The sequence below is a fragment of the Tupaia chinensis genome, unplaced genomic scaffold (assembly GCF_000334495.1).
Source record: "Tupaia chinensis unplaced genomic scaffold, TupChi_1.0 Scaffold000023_1, whole genome shotgun sequence".
NCBI classification, from domain to species: Eukaryota; Metazoa; Chordata; class Mammalia; order Scandentia; family Tupaiidae; genus Tupaia; species Tupaia belangeri.
This window is the reverse complement of record NW_006159453.1, coordinates 3,653,223-3,672,159: the sequence shown is the minus strand read 5'-3', so window position 1 is coordinate 3,672,159 and position 18,937 is coordinate 3,653,223. Positions and strand designations below refer to the sequence as shown.

Here is an 18,937-nt window from a genome sequence, read left to right as displayed (position 1 = left end):
ATTCTACATAGACAAAAATAAAATGCATCTTTGTTTATTTATGAATAAATAACAGCAGTGAAATATTCTAGGAATCAGAAAAAGCAGCCTGTAATATGAAGTCATATTAAAACAATTATTACTAGCTATTCATTCATTTCTTCACTAACTGACCTTACGTGTACTGCTGTGGGTGAGAAAGATCTGCTATCTCTCCCTGAGGAGCTCATAGTCAGAGACAAGCAAGAAACTAAACTAATTAGAATACAGTGGGATAAAGGCAGTAATAGGTGTGCTCCTGGGAAAGAACATAGGGGAAGGCTATGTTATTTCTGAGCTGGGGGACAAAGTCACAGAAGTGACATTTTGATCGGGTTCTTCCACTTGTGTAAACTCAACTTTTATTCCCAGTGATTATCATTTGTATTCATCTTCAACCACTGCCATGGCCAAATTCTGGGCTTTGTCATTATCCAGGCTATACCACTTCTGATATGATAAATCCATGACCCCTCGGAGCAAACCCACCGGTCTTTCCAGCTTGCTTCTTTAGTTATTGTCAGCTATCCTACTTTTGAACTTGGCTTTCACTCTCAGACCTCACCTATTTAAACTTTTCTTTTGTCCCAGCATAGATCTTGCTTAGACCAGCATTTTGGCTACTCTACTCTCTTGCTGTTGTCCTTACTTTCTTTATTCTTTTATTGTCCTTTGTGAGTTCACCTGGAAAATCTCATCTTGGATCAAACCACTTGCGGCCTTCTCAGTGCTGTGTTTAGGCAGCGAAAGAACATCACAGGAGACTGGGAATATTTAAAACTGTCTTTTCTAACTTTAACTAGGACCTTGACATTTCTCAGTACACCTTTGTCTCTCTACTTAATGTTCTTTCCAATGCTCCATGGTGGTTAAGAAAATATTAGGGGCCAGCAGATGGCATAGCAGTTACATCACTGAACTCCCGCATAGCCAATCATGGTTCGAATCCCGGACTTGGTGACTTGAAACTCACACTGGATGTGTGTGTGTGTGTGCATGCCCAAGATCCCAGGAGGAGAATGAAGGAGAAGGGATTGCGGCATGGCCATCCCACCTGGGGGAAGGGGGTGATTTCTCACTTTCCCTCTCACTGTCTCTGTCTCTTTATCTGGCAAGTTCATGTTACCTAATGCAAAATAACTCTGTGAAAATAAAAAGAGAATATTAGATTTTGACTTCTCTTTTTTCCTAACATTCTCAGACTCTTCCACCTTCTGTTACATTTCTTATGGTACAGAAAATATACAAACCACAGATTGATACTCTTAACTTCCTGCAATCAAAGCCCCAAGGTTATTGACAGTTGTAGTCACTCTTTCTCCTTCTAGTCTATTAAAATTAAAGAGTTGGATCTCTGCTATTTTCTAGAAAGATTTTTGCTATAAGGGTGTGTGCACTCACCAGAGAGACAGAAAGGGCGAGATCATCCCCCGTGGGGGATGGCCATGCCTCAATCCCTTTTGGTCCGTTCTTCTCTTTTGGACACACACGTGTATGCGCCTGGCATGAATTTTAAGTTACAGGTCTGAACTCAAACTGTGGTTGACTATGTGGGAGTCCAGCGATGTAACCATTACGCCAATTACGCCATTTGCTGGTTCCAGAGTTTCTGCTATTCTTTTTTTTTAAAAAAAAAAAACTAAAACAGTCAACAATTTTATTTTCACATTTCACAATACAAATGAAAACTGCACTTTTTTGTCTCACTTCTCTCCAAAACTACTCTTATTTTTAATTTTTTTTTTTTAAATAGGAAGGGGTAGAAAGTCTTTCTTGATATATTGTTAGAAAACACCCAGAGTCACAGTGCCATGATCTGGTGAAGCAGAGCAAGTTAATATAAAGAGGCCTCCCTTCATCCTTATCTGTCTGGTCTAGTCATTCCTGCACAAGTGGGCATTATGGGCTAGGCAGGAGGTCTCATCATTGGGGGCCCAGGCATCATGGGCATGTGGGCTCCCAGGGGTGGCCTCATTCCAGGAGCAGGTCCTGCTGGCACCATACCAGGAGGAGGAGGGCCCATCCTTGGCCTCATGGGAGGGCAAGGTGGTGGCATCTGCCAGGGCAAGGAGCACCCGGGAGACTGGGGGAAGGTGGGATCATCGTCCCGACAGGAGGAGGAGCAGAGAATGGAGTAGGAGGTCTCATCCTTGTTGAAAGGCAGCGGTTGTTTTTGTCCATCAGGCTTTGAGCCTGCCCTCCCATCCATTTCTGATAGTAGTCTTTCACATCGTCTTTGTGTTTCCTACCACTGCAGCGTGTTTTTCTCACGGATGGAGAATCATGGGTGAGGTATGGATCACAGTAGTCACAATAAAACTTAGGCATGTTGCTCTGCAGGCTGTTGGCCACTCTGTTTGAGTCTCTGGTATGCTTGAGTCTTAAATGTTTATATATAACTTGAGTATGGAGGAAGTATGGAGGAAGTATATGTTTGGGGAAGGAGAGAGACTATGTTTGCACAATCAGAAAAGGGCCTACCAAAGAATCCTGAGAAATGACCATGTTAAAGCAAGATGGAGAAAGAAGAGACCACAAAAGATACTAAGAAGGAATGGTCATCAAAGGAGAATAAGCAAGAAAGTGTGAGGTTAAGGGGAGCCAAAGGAAGAATGCATTTCAGCAAAAGGGAGAATCAGTATTTCCAATCTCCAATTCCACGAACAGGAAATTCTCTTGGAGAAGTCAAGTAAGTTAAAAACCAACATGTATCTTTTGGATTTGGCAACAGATAAGCTAGTAAGGACCTTGATAATATTGCTTGAATGGAGAGACAGGAACAGAAGCCCAACTCGAGTGGGTTGAGAAGTGAAAGGCAAATGAAGGAATGATCCCAATTGGAGACTTCTATTTTAGGACATTCAGCTCCAAGGCCAGAATGTCACATGATGGTTAGGGTAACTGGAGTCCCAGACCTGGAAGACTTGAGAAACATCCAAGGTGTGTGTACATGCATGTTCAAAATCCCAAAACGGGAGAATGGAGAAGAGATGCAGTGTCGCTGTTCCACAAAAGGGGTGCATTCTCTCTCTCTCCCCAGAGAGCCCATGCACCCTCTAGCAAAAGAAAGAAAAACAAATTATTTAATTTTATTTATTTAATTAAATTTGACTAGAGAGATATACAAAGAGAGAGGGAAAGTGAGAAAACAAACCAGTAGGTCCTCCATGGTTGGCCATGTGGGAGTGTCCAGCACCTAAACCACCATGCCACCTACTGATCCCAAGAAAGAAAATTTTTTTTAAAAAAATTCAGCTCCAAAAGGGAGGAGGAAAGCAGGACTATAATTGGAGAGAGTTATGAGGTAGACAAAAACTGTCTGTCTTTTTGATGATAGAGACAATATATTTAAATGCCCATGGAAAAGAATAAGTAGAAAGGAGAGATTAAAGAAACAAGTTAGAGTGTAAGATAATTGATGGAATAAGGTCCATATGAGAGTAGGAAAGAAGAGAATCCAAAACCTTTCATAGCTTCCTCTTTTTCTACCTGTACTAGACTATTTATTTTCTTTTTACTCCATATAACTCTTCTATGCTTTCAAGTATTATCTACAGGATAGAAACTTCAAATCTATAGCTTCATGCAAAATCAATCTCTTGAGCTCCAGATCCCTTTATCTAACTGCCTGTTGGACAGCTCTCCCTGGCTATCCACAGGCACCTTAGACTCATCATATTCAAAACAGAACTTATTATTGTTTCTTCCAAACATCCTCTTTTCAATGTTTCTTATACCAGAAAAATTCACTAATGTTCAACCAAAATCCTAACAGTTATCTTCGAGTTTTCCTTACCTTCCCATCATCCCATCTCACTTTCTTTTCTGGGTTAATTCCAGGACTTGACTTAGATTTCCTCTTCCTCAGGAAGCCCTGCTCAGCCCCCATAAGTCAGGGCTAGGTGCTTTTCCTTCACATTCTCATTATATTACATAATCTACTATTTTAGCATTTATCACTTTATTTTGTAATTGCCTTTTCACCAGACTCTAAATTCTGTGTTGATAAGCAAGACTGGATCTACTTCACAGTTCTATCTCCAGGGCCTGGAACATAGTGAGTGTTGAATAAATATTAGGGAACGAATGAATAATTATAATTGCTAATATTTGTATACCACTTTAAGGCATTTCTACATTTATCTCATTTAATTTCCATATCAGAGGTAGGTATTATTTTCCCTATTTTACTGATTAAGAAAATTGGGGCTAAAAAAGTGTAGTTGGCTTCACCCAAGATCATTCACTTATAAGTGGCAGAGTAGGACTCTCATTTTTTTGGTATTTATCTCGTAGTACATTGTCTTTCAAAGATCAGGAGATTGACTTGGGCTAACACTGGCCTGAGGCTGTAGGAGCTTCAAGTGGAATGCTAGATTCTTTCTAGTTTTAATCATATTGGGGCTGCATGATTCCAAGTTCTCTGGAAGATTCTTAGCTTAATGGTAAAAGCAAGTGAAAAAATAAAAGGTTACTGTTGTGAGCTTGAGCAAGTTTCAGAACTTCTCCAAGCCTCAGTTTTCTCAAAGGTAAAATGGGAACAGTAGTACCTATCACATCAATACTTTCAGACGAAGCCTTTAACTTAGAGCTTGATGCAGATTTGGTGATTAAGCAGTAGTAGCTATGATTATTATCATCATCCTTGTGTTATTCCTATACTGAGATGCAGGCAAAACGACAGACTCAGAAGTTCTTATTTCCTGGCAGTTCCTATTATTGGTTAACATGTGCAGCCTGGGCTTGATTCCAGACTGCTCAGGCTCCCTGGTAGATGATGACACTCAGAGGAATCCATCTGTACAGGGATGAGAGCATCGATGTAGCTTTAAGAAGGTTAGATTGGGTAATATTGGAGTCTTTGGGCAAGTTCCAGTTCAGAATCTGGAGATGCAAATTTGTGGGAGGTGTATAGGAAGATATATTTTGCTTAGTAGGAAAAGCAAAGGTAGGGTTGTCTAGTAAGAAAGAAGTAGAACCAGCCCACAGCCTAGTGGTTGAAGGAGCAGGATCCCACATGGCTCACCACGGTCTGAATCCTGGTCCCAGTGACTTGCAAAACCTTCTGGGCACATGTGCATGCATGCTCCAAATCTCAACAGAATGGATTAATAGAGAAGGAATTGCTGTATGACTTATGCCCCATTGCAGAGTGCTTTCTTCTCACTCTGTCTCTCCGGTAATCACATATACCCTCTGGCGATGAAAAACAAAAACAAAAACAAAAACGCAGAAATGAGGTGTGAATAAGGCCAGAAAAAAATTTTAGATAGTTAATAGTTGTTGATTACCTAACATGTGTCAGATACTTGTGTGTATTAACTTATTTAATTCTTATAACAACGTAGTCAATTGTGACATTATCCCTATTTTGTAGTTGAGGATACTGAGACTCAGAAAAACAAAGTAACTTGCCTAAGGTCTCACAGAAGGAACTGGAAGGAGAGCATTTCAGGAATGCAGGGTCCCAGTTGGAACCAGAGGTGGTAGAAGTGGTTGAACATGGTGCTCTGGTGCACATCCTCGAGCAGTGTGCTTTTGTTCCTGTGGGTTGTACTAAAGAGTTTTAATGCCTTCTCCTGACTACGTATCATTCCTACCCCCCCGCCCGCTGGGAGCTTGTTACATGTACTGATTCCTGGGCTATCCTCTCAGGGTTGCTTCTTGTAGGTCCACTAGATCCATGATTTTGTTTGTTTGCTTGCTTTTTAAATTCCTTTCTTTCACGAGAGAAAGTGGGAGAGAGAGAGAGAGGTAAATCTTGACAGAGTCTCACTATGCTATGACCCTCCTACCCCCCACCAGCCTTCCAGCCAGCAGGATCATGGGCACAGTAGGCACATTTAAGTCATCCAGGATCTGAGCCCCAGGCCTTCCTAGCCTCACACAGTGGTACCTTACTGCCATGGTTGCCACTGTGGCTGTGCCACCAAATCCATGCTTTTAACAGCCACCCCAGAAAATTCTGTAGCGCCCTCTGGCAGATGTTTAGAGACCACTCCCTTAATGCCACCCATCAGCTGGGGACAGTATGTGGTCTTTATGCAGTCATTCACTTCCGCACATTACCCATTGCACCCCTAGCTAGAAAATACCTATTCCTTACCCAGTTTCAGCTGGAGGAGGGCCGGAACCATGCCAAGAAATCCCTTTGGCTTCCCAAATTCCAGGCTTTAAGATGAAACGTAGATCAATAGACTGCACATACAGAATGCAACATGGCAGTAATTCGGGCTGTGAAACGTATTCCTGTTAAACCGCCTTTCTTCTCCTTAGAATGCTGCTGGTCTGTTAGATTAGCTTAACATCCTGAACATTGGGTTTGAGTTTCTCAGCAATCATTTGTGTTCTACATGAGTACGGAAGCGATAAGCATTTTGTCTGCAGCAAGCTAAATCATCCTGAGGGAGCAGTTTACTTCATTAGAATGTAATGAAATAAGTTGTCACTAGCAGCTGCCAACAATATTTCTGGTGACTTAGAAGACGGTTATGTTTAGCACACATTTTCTGAGTTGTATTTACTTTTGGACATGGAGGGAGGCCGGGGACGCTGGCAGAGTGACTTTCTTTCTGATTTCATGGACTTTTAATAATGGTCTGTCTAGGTAAAGATGGGCAAATCTAGTAAAGTACTTGATGAAATGCTCCATGTCAAAGCAATAATTTGGTGCTTCTCTAGGAGGCTTCATGAGTCAGCTCTCCTCAGAGACGAAGTGCACAGTATGCTAAATGCTATTTATCACAGAACTTGCTTGTCCTATTGTTAAGACAGAAATGAGATTCATGGCTAGGAGAGCCAGTGCCTCTTGAAGTCTTTACGTTTTCTTTATCTACCTCGTTACCCTGGCCCAAGCTGTAGTGGTACTTGCCTGCATTACAGAATAAATCTCTAACTGGTCACTGTCTTTCTCTTCCTTTTTTTTTTTTCTTTAATTTTTTTTTTATACATTCAATCACTGTACATCATTACAGCTTCCACAATGAACTTTCTCAGCATGAATACACTGTATATTAGTTCAATTAAAGATACATCATCATCACCAGATAATTTTCCATTTTTGTGTCCCTTAAACGTTTTGCTTTTTTTCTTTCATCTTTCTCTTCTTGACCTTCCATGCACAGTTCTTTGTTCTGTAGCCAGACTCACTGTTCTAATACACACATCTGATCATGTTTAGCTCCTATTTTCCCAGCATTTAGAATAGTGTTTGGGCACACAGTAGGTGCCTAGCAAATTTGTTGATGAATAATGGTTACTTAAGGGTGCTTTGCACCCTTTTAATCTCCCCACTTCAATTGCTTTCAGGATGTAGACAAACTTCTTTTTTATTGTCAGAAGGTACATGAACTTGCCAGAGAAAAAGAGAGAGAGAGAGGCAGAGAGAGACAGAGAGAGAGAGAAAATGACAAAGCATCTCCCTCCCTCCCCCACTGTGGGACGATTACACACAATCCCTTCTCCTGCATTTCTCCCTCCTTTCGGGATTTTGAGCGTGCACTCACATATGCCTGGCATGTTTTTTAAGTTGTGTATGGGTCTTGAATCATACAATTGGCTATGTGGAATCCAACCATCATAACCCCAAGGCTCCAACTGGCCCAAATCTCATTTTCTCTCTCTCTCTTTCTCTCTCTCTCACTCTCTTTTTTTAGGTTTTTACCATAGGACACATGCACTCACCTGAGAGAGACAGAGAGAAACAGAGAGAAAGTGAGAAATCAATTCTTGGGGGGAATGACTACACTGCAGTCCCTTCTCTTCCATTCTCTTCTCAGGATTTTGGGCATACACACACACACACACACACACACACACACACACACACATCTGGTGTGATTTTTCAAGCCGCTGTGTCTGGGACTTGAACCATGGTTGACCATGTGGGAATCTGGTGCCTTAAACATCATGCCACTTGCTGGTCCCTCCTTTTCTTAATAAGCAACATCTGTCCTTTAGGTAGTAACTATTCTTAATTAGACAAAGATATTTCATTGGTGGGAAAATAGATAATGTACCTTAAGTCTGGAGTGTACATATCAAGGCTTAAGTGCTAAAAAGACCTTTCTACTCAATGAGAATGCTATGATTTGAATGTGTCCTCTGAAGTTCATGTGTTGGAAACTTAACTCCCTAGTATAACTGTAGAGAGGTAAGACCTTTCAGAAGTCATTAGGTCATGAGGGTAGAATAGATTGTTATTATCTTAGGAATGGATTCATTACTGTGAGAGTGGGTCATTATAAAAGCAAGTTTGGCTCCCTCTTGCTCTCGCCCTCATGTGCCCTCTCTTACTATGTGAAGACTTTTGTCATGTCATGTTATGATTCAGCAAGGTCTTCACTGGAAGGCAATCCTCTCAGTCTTGGACTTCCGAGCTTCCAGAACAATATGCCAAATACATTTCCATTGTTTATAAAGTATCTAGTGTATGGTAGTCAGCTATAGCAGCACAACACAAACTAAGACAGAAAACTGGTACCAAGAAATGTGGATGTTGCTACTGCAAACACCTGAAAACAGGGGAAAAAGCCTAGATTGATGTGGCTGGAGTGTTAAAAGCAATTCTGGTGAGAGTTCAGAAGAGAATAGCTGCAGAGAAAGTCCGAATTATCTTAGAAATTACTTAAGTGGTTGTGACTATTAGCAAAATGCTGGTAGAAATATGGATGATAGGGGCCAATAGGTGGCATAGTGGTTAAAGGCACTAGACTCCCTCATGGCTGACTGTGGCTCGAGTCCCAGACCCGGTGGCCTGCTTTCTTTCTTTCTCGCTCTCACTCTCTCAATCTGTCTCTTTCTGGTCAAATTAAAAAAAGATAAGTAAATTAATTAATAAAGTTAAGTAAAATAATTTTTTTCTTTCTTTTTTTTGGAGAGGTTTTTGCGATAGGGCACGTGTGCTTGCCTGAAAGAGAGAGACAGAGAGACAGAAAGCGAGAAAGCACCCCCGGGGGGGATGGCCATGCCACAATCTCTTCTCCATTCTCCTCTTGGGATCTTGGGCATGCACACACACGTGCCTGGTGTGACTTTAAGCCACCGGGTCCAGGACTCAAACTGCGGTCTACTACATGGGAGTCCAACGACATAGCCATTACGCTAACTGCTGATCCCAGTAAAATCATTCTTAAAAAAAGAAATATGGATGATAAAAACTATTCTGATGAGGTTTCATGTGGAAATGAGAAATATCTTATTGGGAGCTGGAGTAAAGGTCATTCTTGTTACAAGGTGGCAAAGAACTTGACCAAACTGTATCTTTTTCCAAGAGCTTTATGGAAAGCAAAGTTTAAGAGAGTGAACTAGAATATCTGATGGTTGATATTACTAATCAAAACATTGAAGGAGCTGCATGGCTACTTTTAACCTCATACAAGAAGATGTGAGAGGAGAAAAAGGATTTAAGGATAAAATTTTTAATTAAAAGAGAAATAGCACAAAAACTTGAAACTTCTCATCTTGGCCATTTAGATTGAAAAGGAATTATTATGAGAGGAAACCAAGGGTGTGGTCAAGTGATCTTTGCTAAATAGATTTGTATGTATAGAAAAGAGTAAGGTGCTATTCAACAAGTCAGTGAGAGAATGACCTAAAGGCATTTCTCTCTTTCTTCTTCTCTCCCTCCTTTCCTTCCTTTCTTGCTTCCTTCCTCCCTCCCTTCCTTCCTCCCTTCCTTCCTTTTTAGTTTTTATAGTGTGTGTGTTGCCAGAGAGACAGAGACAGAGAGAAAGAGAGCAAGAAATCACCCCCCACCCCCAGGAGATGGCCATGCTGCCTTTCTTTCTCTGCTATTCTCTTCTCAGAATTTTGGGCATGCACACACACGCCTAGCGTGACTTTTAGCTGCAGGGTCTGAGACTCGAACTGTGCAGTCAACCATACGAGGTCCAGCTGTCTTAACCTTTGCCCTACCTGCTGACCCTTGAAGGCCTTCTTAATCCCCAATGCAATAGTCTTGAGAAGCAGACTCTTTAACAGATGATTAGGTCATAAGGGTTCTGCTCTCATGATAGTTAATGTCATTATCAGGAGTGAGTTTATTATTGAGAGAATGGGTTTGTTATAAAAGTGAGTCTGGCTTTCTCTTTCTCTCTCTCTTTCATGTGCTCTCTTAACCTTCTGCCATGGAATGATACACCAAGAAAACCCTTGCTAGATGCTGGAACTTTGATATTAGAGTTTCCAGCCTCCACAATTGTGTGAAATAAATGTCTCTTCTTTATAAATTTCTCAGTATGTGGTATTTTGTATAGCAACGTGAAATGTACTAAGAAAATGTATTATTATTATTTTCTGAATGAACTAAGCTTCTGAAGACATAAATGGGAAGGCAGGGGACTGAAGAGTGTTCAGTCCCAGAAATCTGTACTACCTGCCATAATTTTCTTTGAGCAGAACAAATATTTAAGTAATTATTACTTACTTAATATTTTTAGCTGGTTTCACATTCAGAAATCCCAGTGGCAAAATTTTCCCATTTCTCTCTCCTTTCTTTTTCTTTTCTTTTCTTCTTCTTCTTCTTTTTTAAAGTGTTTGCTATAGGAAGCATGTGCTCACCAGAGAGAGACAGAGAAAGAGAGAGAGAAAGAGGGAAATAATCTTTTAGGGGGATGGTCATGCTGCAATCCCTTCTTCTCCAGTTTTTTCTTGGGATTTTGGGCATGAATGCACATATGTCTGGCATGACTTTTAAGCTGCTGGGTCTGGAACTCAAGCCTCACATCTAGCCATGTGGAATCCAGTGCCTTAAGTTCCATGCCACCTGCTGGCTTAGGAGGCACATGAAGTCAGGATAGCTCACTAATAGTTATATAAACTCTGATCACTTGGTCAATCTGGCATCTGCCAAGTTTTTCCACTAAAGCGTTATTTGATAATTCCTAAGTATTTTATGGAGAATTACCCCAAGACTATGCAAATAGCTCATTTCTCATCAAGGCATAACCACGGTAGTTGTCAAATGGTGATTCTGAATTTCATCATTCCTTCTTTGTTTATTAGTTGACTGTTAACTTTAAAGAAAAACTTTCTCATTCTCTCTCTCTGGGCTCACAGAATCTTACTACAGTAAATGGGTTGTAATTTGTTACTGTGCTCATTTGTTTTGATGCTCTGACCCAGATTTAGCTAGTGGGAGTTCTTTGAAGCTGGCTTCTGTGACCTTCTGCCATATCTCAATCTCTCTTTGAATATCTTCTTTCTCTCTGGCAAATAGCAAGATGTTCTAGTTTCATCTTGTACATATTCTAACACACCCCTAGAACCAGTTGTTTCACCGTGGAGTCCTAATTCTATTTGGTGAGAAATGGAATTAAGAAACCAAGACATGGGTGCTAGGTGTGTTCATCAATACCAAGGTATCATTGTGTCTAGTCTTTCAGTAGATACAGTTAGAGACCAACACCTGTGCGTGCACACACACACTGTCACACAAACACGTATCTACATATAATTTATATATTTATCTATCATGTACTTCTAGCTCTTGCTTATTCATCCCACAGTGCAATGAGAAAGAAATTATTACTGTTTGGTTAGTTCTTTTAAAAATTTTCTAAGATTCATATTTTCATGAATTTTAAAATGTTCTATCTTTCCCTCCCCAATTCTGGGACACATTTCCTCCATCTCTTCAAAGTGCAAACTTTAGCTCATGTGCTACACAGAGCACCAGGTATAAACCCATGAAAGCGACTAAAAACAACAGAGGAATGAGCCTGCCTGCCCCCCACAGTGTGCGTACAGACAGTTATAAGGGTAAGACGGTGTCCACGCAGTGCCATGTGCCCTTGCTCCTCCAGTGAGGCAGGTGAGGAGGGAAAAGGTCATTCATTTGAACACTGGTGACTAACACTGTTCCGGGGAAATAAGAATCAGCATTTCATTTAGATTTATATTATTACACTGCTGTGGCCTGATAAGGTTGCTAATGCTGGTAGACAATGAAGAGATGTTCTCTGTCTATGTAGAGCATTTAATGCTGGTACTGTGCCTGTTCAAGGGAGGGACTTAATACAGAGTTTCCTTAACTTACTTGTCTGTGAAATCTCTTTATTATGGAGCATTCTGATGTATGGTGCTCCATGAATGCTGTCACATACACTTTCACTCATGCAGTAAATAACGTAGAGTCATGATATAAAAGTGCAGCAGGTGGCATGGTAGTTAAGGCTCTGGACTCCCACATTGCCAACTGTAGTTTGAGTCCCTGACCTGACAGCTTGAAAATCATGCCAGGTGTATGTGCGTGTATGCCCAAAATCCTGAGAGAAGAATGGAGAAGGGATTTCAGTGTGATCACCCTGCCAGGAGGTGATTTCTCACTTTACCACTCTCTCTCTCTCTCTGGTGAGTTCATGTGCCCTATGACTAAAACAAAAAAAAGTCTCAGATGTGATTTGCTCTGAGCCGCTGCACTCCTCAATGACGTCTTGATGAAGTTTCTCTCTACTCCATTTTCTCTCTGACTCAGCTGTGTGTCCCTCATCAAGGGGAAGACTTTGGGTTTTCATATTCCCATATCAGTGAAGTCCTGGAGATGTTTGAAATTTAGCAAATGTGTTAATCAACATGAATATTCAATTCTGATAACCACATCTCTAATAGCGCTCAATTCCCTAATGGGTCCTGCCCTGTCTTCTCCATCTGTGACGATCCCCTTCCCCTGAAGTGAATTTGAAGCACTTTGGAAAAGGCATGTGTATGACACCCCTCTTTCAAAGTATAAGTAATACACATAGTTAAATGTCACTCTATGTTGAATATTCTCTTCTTTTTTTTGAAAGAGATTTTTGCTATAGGGCATGTGTGCTTGCTGGAGAGACAGAGAGACTAAAAGCAAGAAATCACCCCCTGTGGGGGATGGCCACACTGCAATCCCTTCTCCTCCATTCTCCTCTTTGGATTTTGGGCATGCACACACGTGCACCCAGTGTGAGCTTGCTTTCTTTCTTTCTTTCTTTCTTCCTTCCTTCCTTCCTTCCTTCCTTCCTTCCTTCCTTCCTTCCTTCCTTCCTTTCTTTCTTTCTTTCTTTTCTTTCTTTCTTTCTTTCTTTCTTTCTTTCTTTCTTTCTTTCTTTCTATAATTATTTTATTTAACTTTATTTATTTTAAAATTTGACCAGAGAGGGACAGGGTAAGAGAGAAAGGGAAAGTATGAAAGCAAGTTGCCAGGCCCAGGACTCTAACAGCTGTAGGTCATGTGGGAGTCCAGTGCTCTTAACCACCATGCCACCTGCTAGCCCCAGCACCCGGTGTGAGTTTTGAGCTGCCAGGTCTGGGACTCGAGCCATGGTTGACTACGTGGGAGTCCAGTGATATAACCATTATGCTATCTGCTGGTCCCATTTTTTTCTATTCTAAAAAAAGTTTATTTCTTCTTCTGGGAGAGAGAGAGAGAGAGAGAGAGAGAGGAGAGAGGAGAGAGAATTCTCTACAGGGTTTTGATGCTATGATTCATCCCACCCTCAGCCCAGCCCAGATTATGGATTTAGATTTAGATTAAATTTAAATCTAAATGGACATTCTTATGCCTGGAATACTCAGGGAGATCTCTGGACACAAAGGAACCTGGAATCTTCCCCTGTGGGTCAGTCTTGTAGTGTTGCATTTTACCTCTGTGGCACTGTTTGGTTTCTGTATTTTTTTTTTTTTTCTGGTTTGCTATAGGCTGTGTGTGTTTATTGTGGTGAGAGGGTGAAAAAGAGAGAGAGAAAGAGAGAGAGAGAGAGAAATCACTCTTTGGGCAGATGACCACACAGCAATCTGTTCTCCATTCTTCCCTTGAGATTTCAGGCACGCACACACATGTGCCCAGAGTGATTTTCAAGCTGCTGGACTCAAATGGTGAAGTTGGTCATGTGGGATCCTGGACTATCACCTCCATGCTACCTGCTGACCCCCTGTATTCCTTCTTAAAAACACATTTTTGTAAGAGGAAATGAGTTGATCACCTTAAGAGATCCACACTTTTACATTTATTTCATTTTTCTAGTGAGCCACAGCAAATGCAATGAAACTTTAAAATTATTTTGCAAGTAGATTATATAATATAAATATTTTAGTACTTTATGCATCAAAAATAATAAAGTTGACTTGCAAATCATTTTTTAAAGAATTTCTATTGTAATTTTATCCATTCATTCATTTTACTTTAATTTGACCAGAGAGAGACAGAGAGAGGGAACATGAGAAAGCAAGCCACCAGGTCCTGGACTTGAATCATGGTTAGCCATGTGGGAGTGTTCAGTACCCTAATCACCAAGCCACCTGCTGGTCCCAACCCCTTGGATCTTCTTTACACTGATATTTTTCATTGAGTGATAGATGTTTACTAATGCTAGTAAATGCATTCCTCCAATGTTTTTAAGAATCATGGGCAAAACACTTTTGGTCCCTGAATGGGCTTTAGATCTGTAAATCAATCCCATGGATCATTTTAAATTACTAATCATAAGCAAATAGATAAGCAAGAATGACTATAAATTGGGTTAATTACTGTAGCTCAAGTTTTAGCTCATAATTTTGATTTTCAAAGGCTACACAAACCAATTTTGTACTCTTAGATTATAATGAGCAGTCTTTATTCTTTAATCAGCTCGCCCCGTTTCTAGCTGTCTAATGTAACATTCCTTTGAAGTCTAGAAAGATCTAACATAATTGAAGAAATGTCGAACTACTTGACTCTTTTTTTTTAATATAAAGGAATTAAACATTAATCAGGCTTGTGCATCTCAATTAAGCCAATTAAAATTATCACAGAATGCAGTGCATACTGCAATAGGTAGCTTTAATGCTGGAATACATTATCAGTTTTTACCTAATATTCTCATCTTCATTACGAATGTAACTCAAAAAATTAAATACAGACCTGAAGTCCATATAAGAAAGGCCACCAATTAATGTGGTCTGGTTACGTTCTGGTGAAAAAAAAAAACAAAACAAAACATTGAAAGTAGTGTTTATTCAGCTACTGTAGGCAGTGCTGGAACTCACCTTAAATCTTTCTGCCAAAGAAGGAATTCTGTAATTATGGTGCTGACTGGTGCTTTTACCCAAATAGCCCATTAACTATTCAATTTACTTCCCTAATAACTGGGAAACAGAGTTTTGGTCTTGCAGGCTGTAGTATATACACAAAGTCCATATAATTACTAATAATTTGTAACAAGTGTTAATTGATAAACAGCTCCCTCTGGTAGCTTAATTAAAGCTGTAGGATAGCTAGGCGATTTACAACTGGGATTGATCTCAATTAGTCAACAAAATCTGTGTAGTCTGTTCAAAGGAGAGTAAGGAAATTCAGCCTAGTGAGGCTTTGGGGATTTTGTCTTGTCTTCCGTGTTTCTTCTTCCTTCGAGAAGAGAAATACAATCAGAAGGGCTGGCTCGTATAGTCAGTAGCGATCTACCCAGCGAACGTGAAACATTACTTGTAGGCTCTTTGCACTTGTTCTTCCATTTGTTTATTTTCTGTCAGGTTACTGAAAAATATTCAAGCATTTGCTTTTATTATACCCAGTGGTACACATTGCTGAATACCAGCCCTGAGGGACCTAAAAGTAGAAGGAAAAAAACCCAATTTTAAAAAATGTCAGGTTTTTATCTTGCAGATCTGTTTGCTAACTAGCATTTTGGGATCCTAATTACAAGGGAGCCCAGGAAAGGTGGCATGGTGGAATCACTGGAGACTAGGCAGCCTGGGGATCTTGTAAAGCCATCTTGGCTGCTTCGGGATTCAACTCATGTTATCATGTGGGCTGATTCAGTAAAAATGTAATCTAAGCATTGCTGAAATTGCCCCTATGGAATAGAAGAGGGAAAAAAAGTGTCATCTGTGCTCAGTGAGATCACAGACTGGCTGCAAACAGCTGCTGAAACATTAATTAATCTGTTTGCAAATAAATTGTGGATCTGTACTAGCTGAAATCGCTGTTATAAACAAGCTGGGATGCTGTACTTTCCGAATACTTGCCTGTATTTTAAGGTTTCTTCCCGCCTATGCTGTGAAATCACTAGGGCCCAGAGAGTGCATGTTTATTTCTGGAAGCTCTGAGTGCGCGTACTGACGTTACCTAGTAGATACCCAGCTTGGAGGCAATTTCTATCAGTTGTGGTAACTTTTGAAGGCTGTACAATACTGTGTGAAAGGGTCTGCACTTCATTTAAGTCAGATTTGTTAATCAAAGAGAATGAAATATTCTACAGAGCAAATGGATGTGGATTTAGTAATTTTGTAATTTTAAAACATTTCGTAAGTGTCACAGTTGCTTAATTTGTTCTAACTAGACTGTGGCAAATTCTATTTGCTTTGACACGTAGATTAATGTTGGTTCCCAGTGTTTACTCATTTTTAAAGAAGCGATAGGATACATAGCTGCATCAGAGAATCTGAAAGTTTGTCTTGCCAAGATTTGATGTCTGATGCTCCCTGTTCTCTGTTTTTCTGTCTCTTTTTGCAGAAGATTATTTTAATTCAGTAAACACTCATGTGCCTTCTTTTTATTTACCCAACAGATATTTATTGAATGATTAATACGAGCCAATTCCTCTCCTAGGTGCCAGGTTACAGAAGGTATTGAGAATATAACTCTTGCTCTCAAGAGAGTTACAGTCTGGGGTTCACAAACTTTTTTTTTTCTTGCTATAGGGCACATGTACTCAGCAGAAAGAGAGAGACAGAAAGCGAGAAATCACCTGGCCCCACTGGGGGGGGATGGCCATGCTGCAATGCCTTCTCCTCCATTCTCCTCTTAGGATCTTGGGCACACACGCACATGCTCCTGGTATGAGTTTAAGCCACCACGTTCGGGACTCGAACTGCGATCAACTACATGGGAGTACAGCGACATAGCCATTATGCCAACTGCTAGTCCTCCAGGGGTTCACAGACTTTTAAAGGGCCAGATAGTCTTTGTTTTAGACTGTGGTAACCAGATGGTCTCCAGATGGTCAACCCTATTTGACTCTGCTGTAGGGTTAAAGCAGTCATACCAATATGTAAATGAACAGACATGTCTGTTCCAACAAAACTTTATTTACAAAACCAGTGGCAAGCTGGATTTAGCCCGGGGGCTACAGTTTAACAACTTCAGATTTAACGGGACAACTTCAGATTTAACGGTAAAGAGTCAAGTAAAAAGACAAATTACAACCCAGTGTAACTGTGTTCCCTTATGGTTTTTGCCCAGAATGTTTTTGAAGCTGCCAGATCTGAGACCTGACCATGCAGTCAGCCAGGTGGGAGTCAGCTGCCTTAACCACCACGCCACTGGCTGGCCCCCATTTAGTGTGAGATTCTGATAAATCTTTGTTAAATAAAACCACTGAAATGTTTATGTTTTAATTCTGGCATAGCCCCCTCTGTCCTGTCTGTCACAATATGTTGCTGAGATGGAAAGTGTTTGTAGAAGATTTTGCACTGGGTGCCTCTGTAGAGACAAGGACTTTAAGGAGTATACAATCTACGGGCATTCAGTTAAGGCTTAAAACTAAATAAGGTAGGAACTTTGGAGAAGTAAAAAGTGCTAGAAGAACTTAGAAAGAAGACTTATCAACCAGGATCTATCAGGAAAGATTTAATTAAAGAGATGTCATTTGAGTTGAGCTATAAAGAATAATCAGGCAATTATATACAATGAGGAGGAAAAGTATATAGGAGGTAAGAAGAGAACGAGACAAAATATGAAAGCCCAAATATACTATTTAAAATTATGTAGATTTGGCAATGAGATAACAGGGGTTAACCCTTGAAGATGCTTAAATACTGTGCTAGAGGGTTTGAACTTAGAAGGATAGCAGGCAGAATAATTGGTGTGGAGATCTGGTTTCTAGTGCTCCTCCAACTAATTACCAGCTGGAGAAGAAAATTGTCTTTCTCCATCTTCTCTTCCAAGGTGCTGCTAATCAGGCTTGTATTGAAATTTTGTTCTTAGACTGAAACAGTCCTGGTCAGGTTCCTGATTCTGTCCCTGAAAACAGCAGATGATGACCCCAGAAATATCAATGGGATAGAGGCAATGTTGGATTTCTGGGCACCTTGTGATATAGCTTATTCTGAGCTTATTAATGCAGTTTTCATGAATCGTTAAGCTAGTTCAAGGCTGAGCATACACTAGAACCAAAGTTCCCTGACTTGTAAGCCCAAGAGAATCCTAACCTAGGATCACATTTTTCAAGTGATACAGTGAACTGGAGGGCAGAAGTTGGATCTGGGATGGTTGGAAGAACAATCTATGAAAGCAAAAGAATTGACTCAGCACATCTTACTTTTATGGAGCTCAGAATCAAGTTAGAAATAAAAATTGGAAATTCCCATAGTCATGGTTATCTTTGATCTCAACTTTATCCTTCCATTAATATCCATGTAAGGGGGGGTGTAATTCTTGATACTTTGCAAATTCCTGTCAAAAAACAATTTATATATATGTCAATACCTGCTTGTAGTCATTGTCAATGTAATATTATTACAGGAGAGTAAGTTCATAGGTTGTATTCATGACTGTCTACTTCAGAGGCAGTGAAGTGGAGAGAGTTGAGTCAGGAGTCAGACAGCTTGAATCTAGTCTGCCTTTCAAAACTTGCCAACTTTAGATTTTTAAAGGCTGAGGTGTGTCCTGGCCTGTTCAGGGAATCTGTGCTCTAAACTCCATCTTCTAGACTCCTGAAATATTCAAACAAGAAGCCATTTTAAAGCTGAGATGTGTCCTGGCCTATTCAGGGAAGCTATGCTCTAAACTCCATCTTACACTTCTGAAATATTCAGACAAGGTAGGGCGACTTCTGTTTTCTTGCTGTCTCTGGCTGGCTGTCTCTCTGTCTTGTGCTCTCTGTTCAAATTTTTACTTTTTCAACCACTTCTCCTCACCTTCGGCTTTTTCTTTTTATTTGCTAATTTCAGAAGCCATTTTCATTTTCAA

The 18,937-nt window shown here is 40.4% G+C and overlaps 1 pseudogene; it reads right to left on the bottom strand.

Annotated features, from left to right (window-relative positions):
• Positions 1-1,879: 1,879 nt before the first annotated feature.
• Positions 1,880-2,347, bottom strand: LOC106734562 (U1 small nuclear ribonucleoprotein C pseudogene; annotated as a pseudogene).
• Between the last annotated feature and the right edge of the window lie 16,590 nt (positions 2,348-18,937).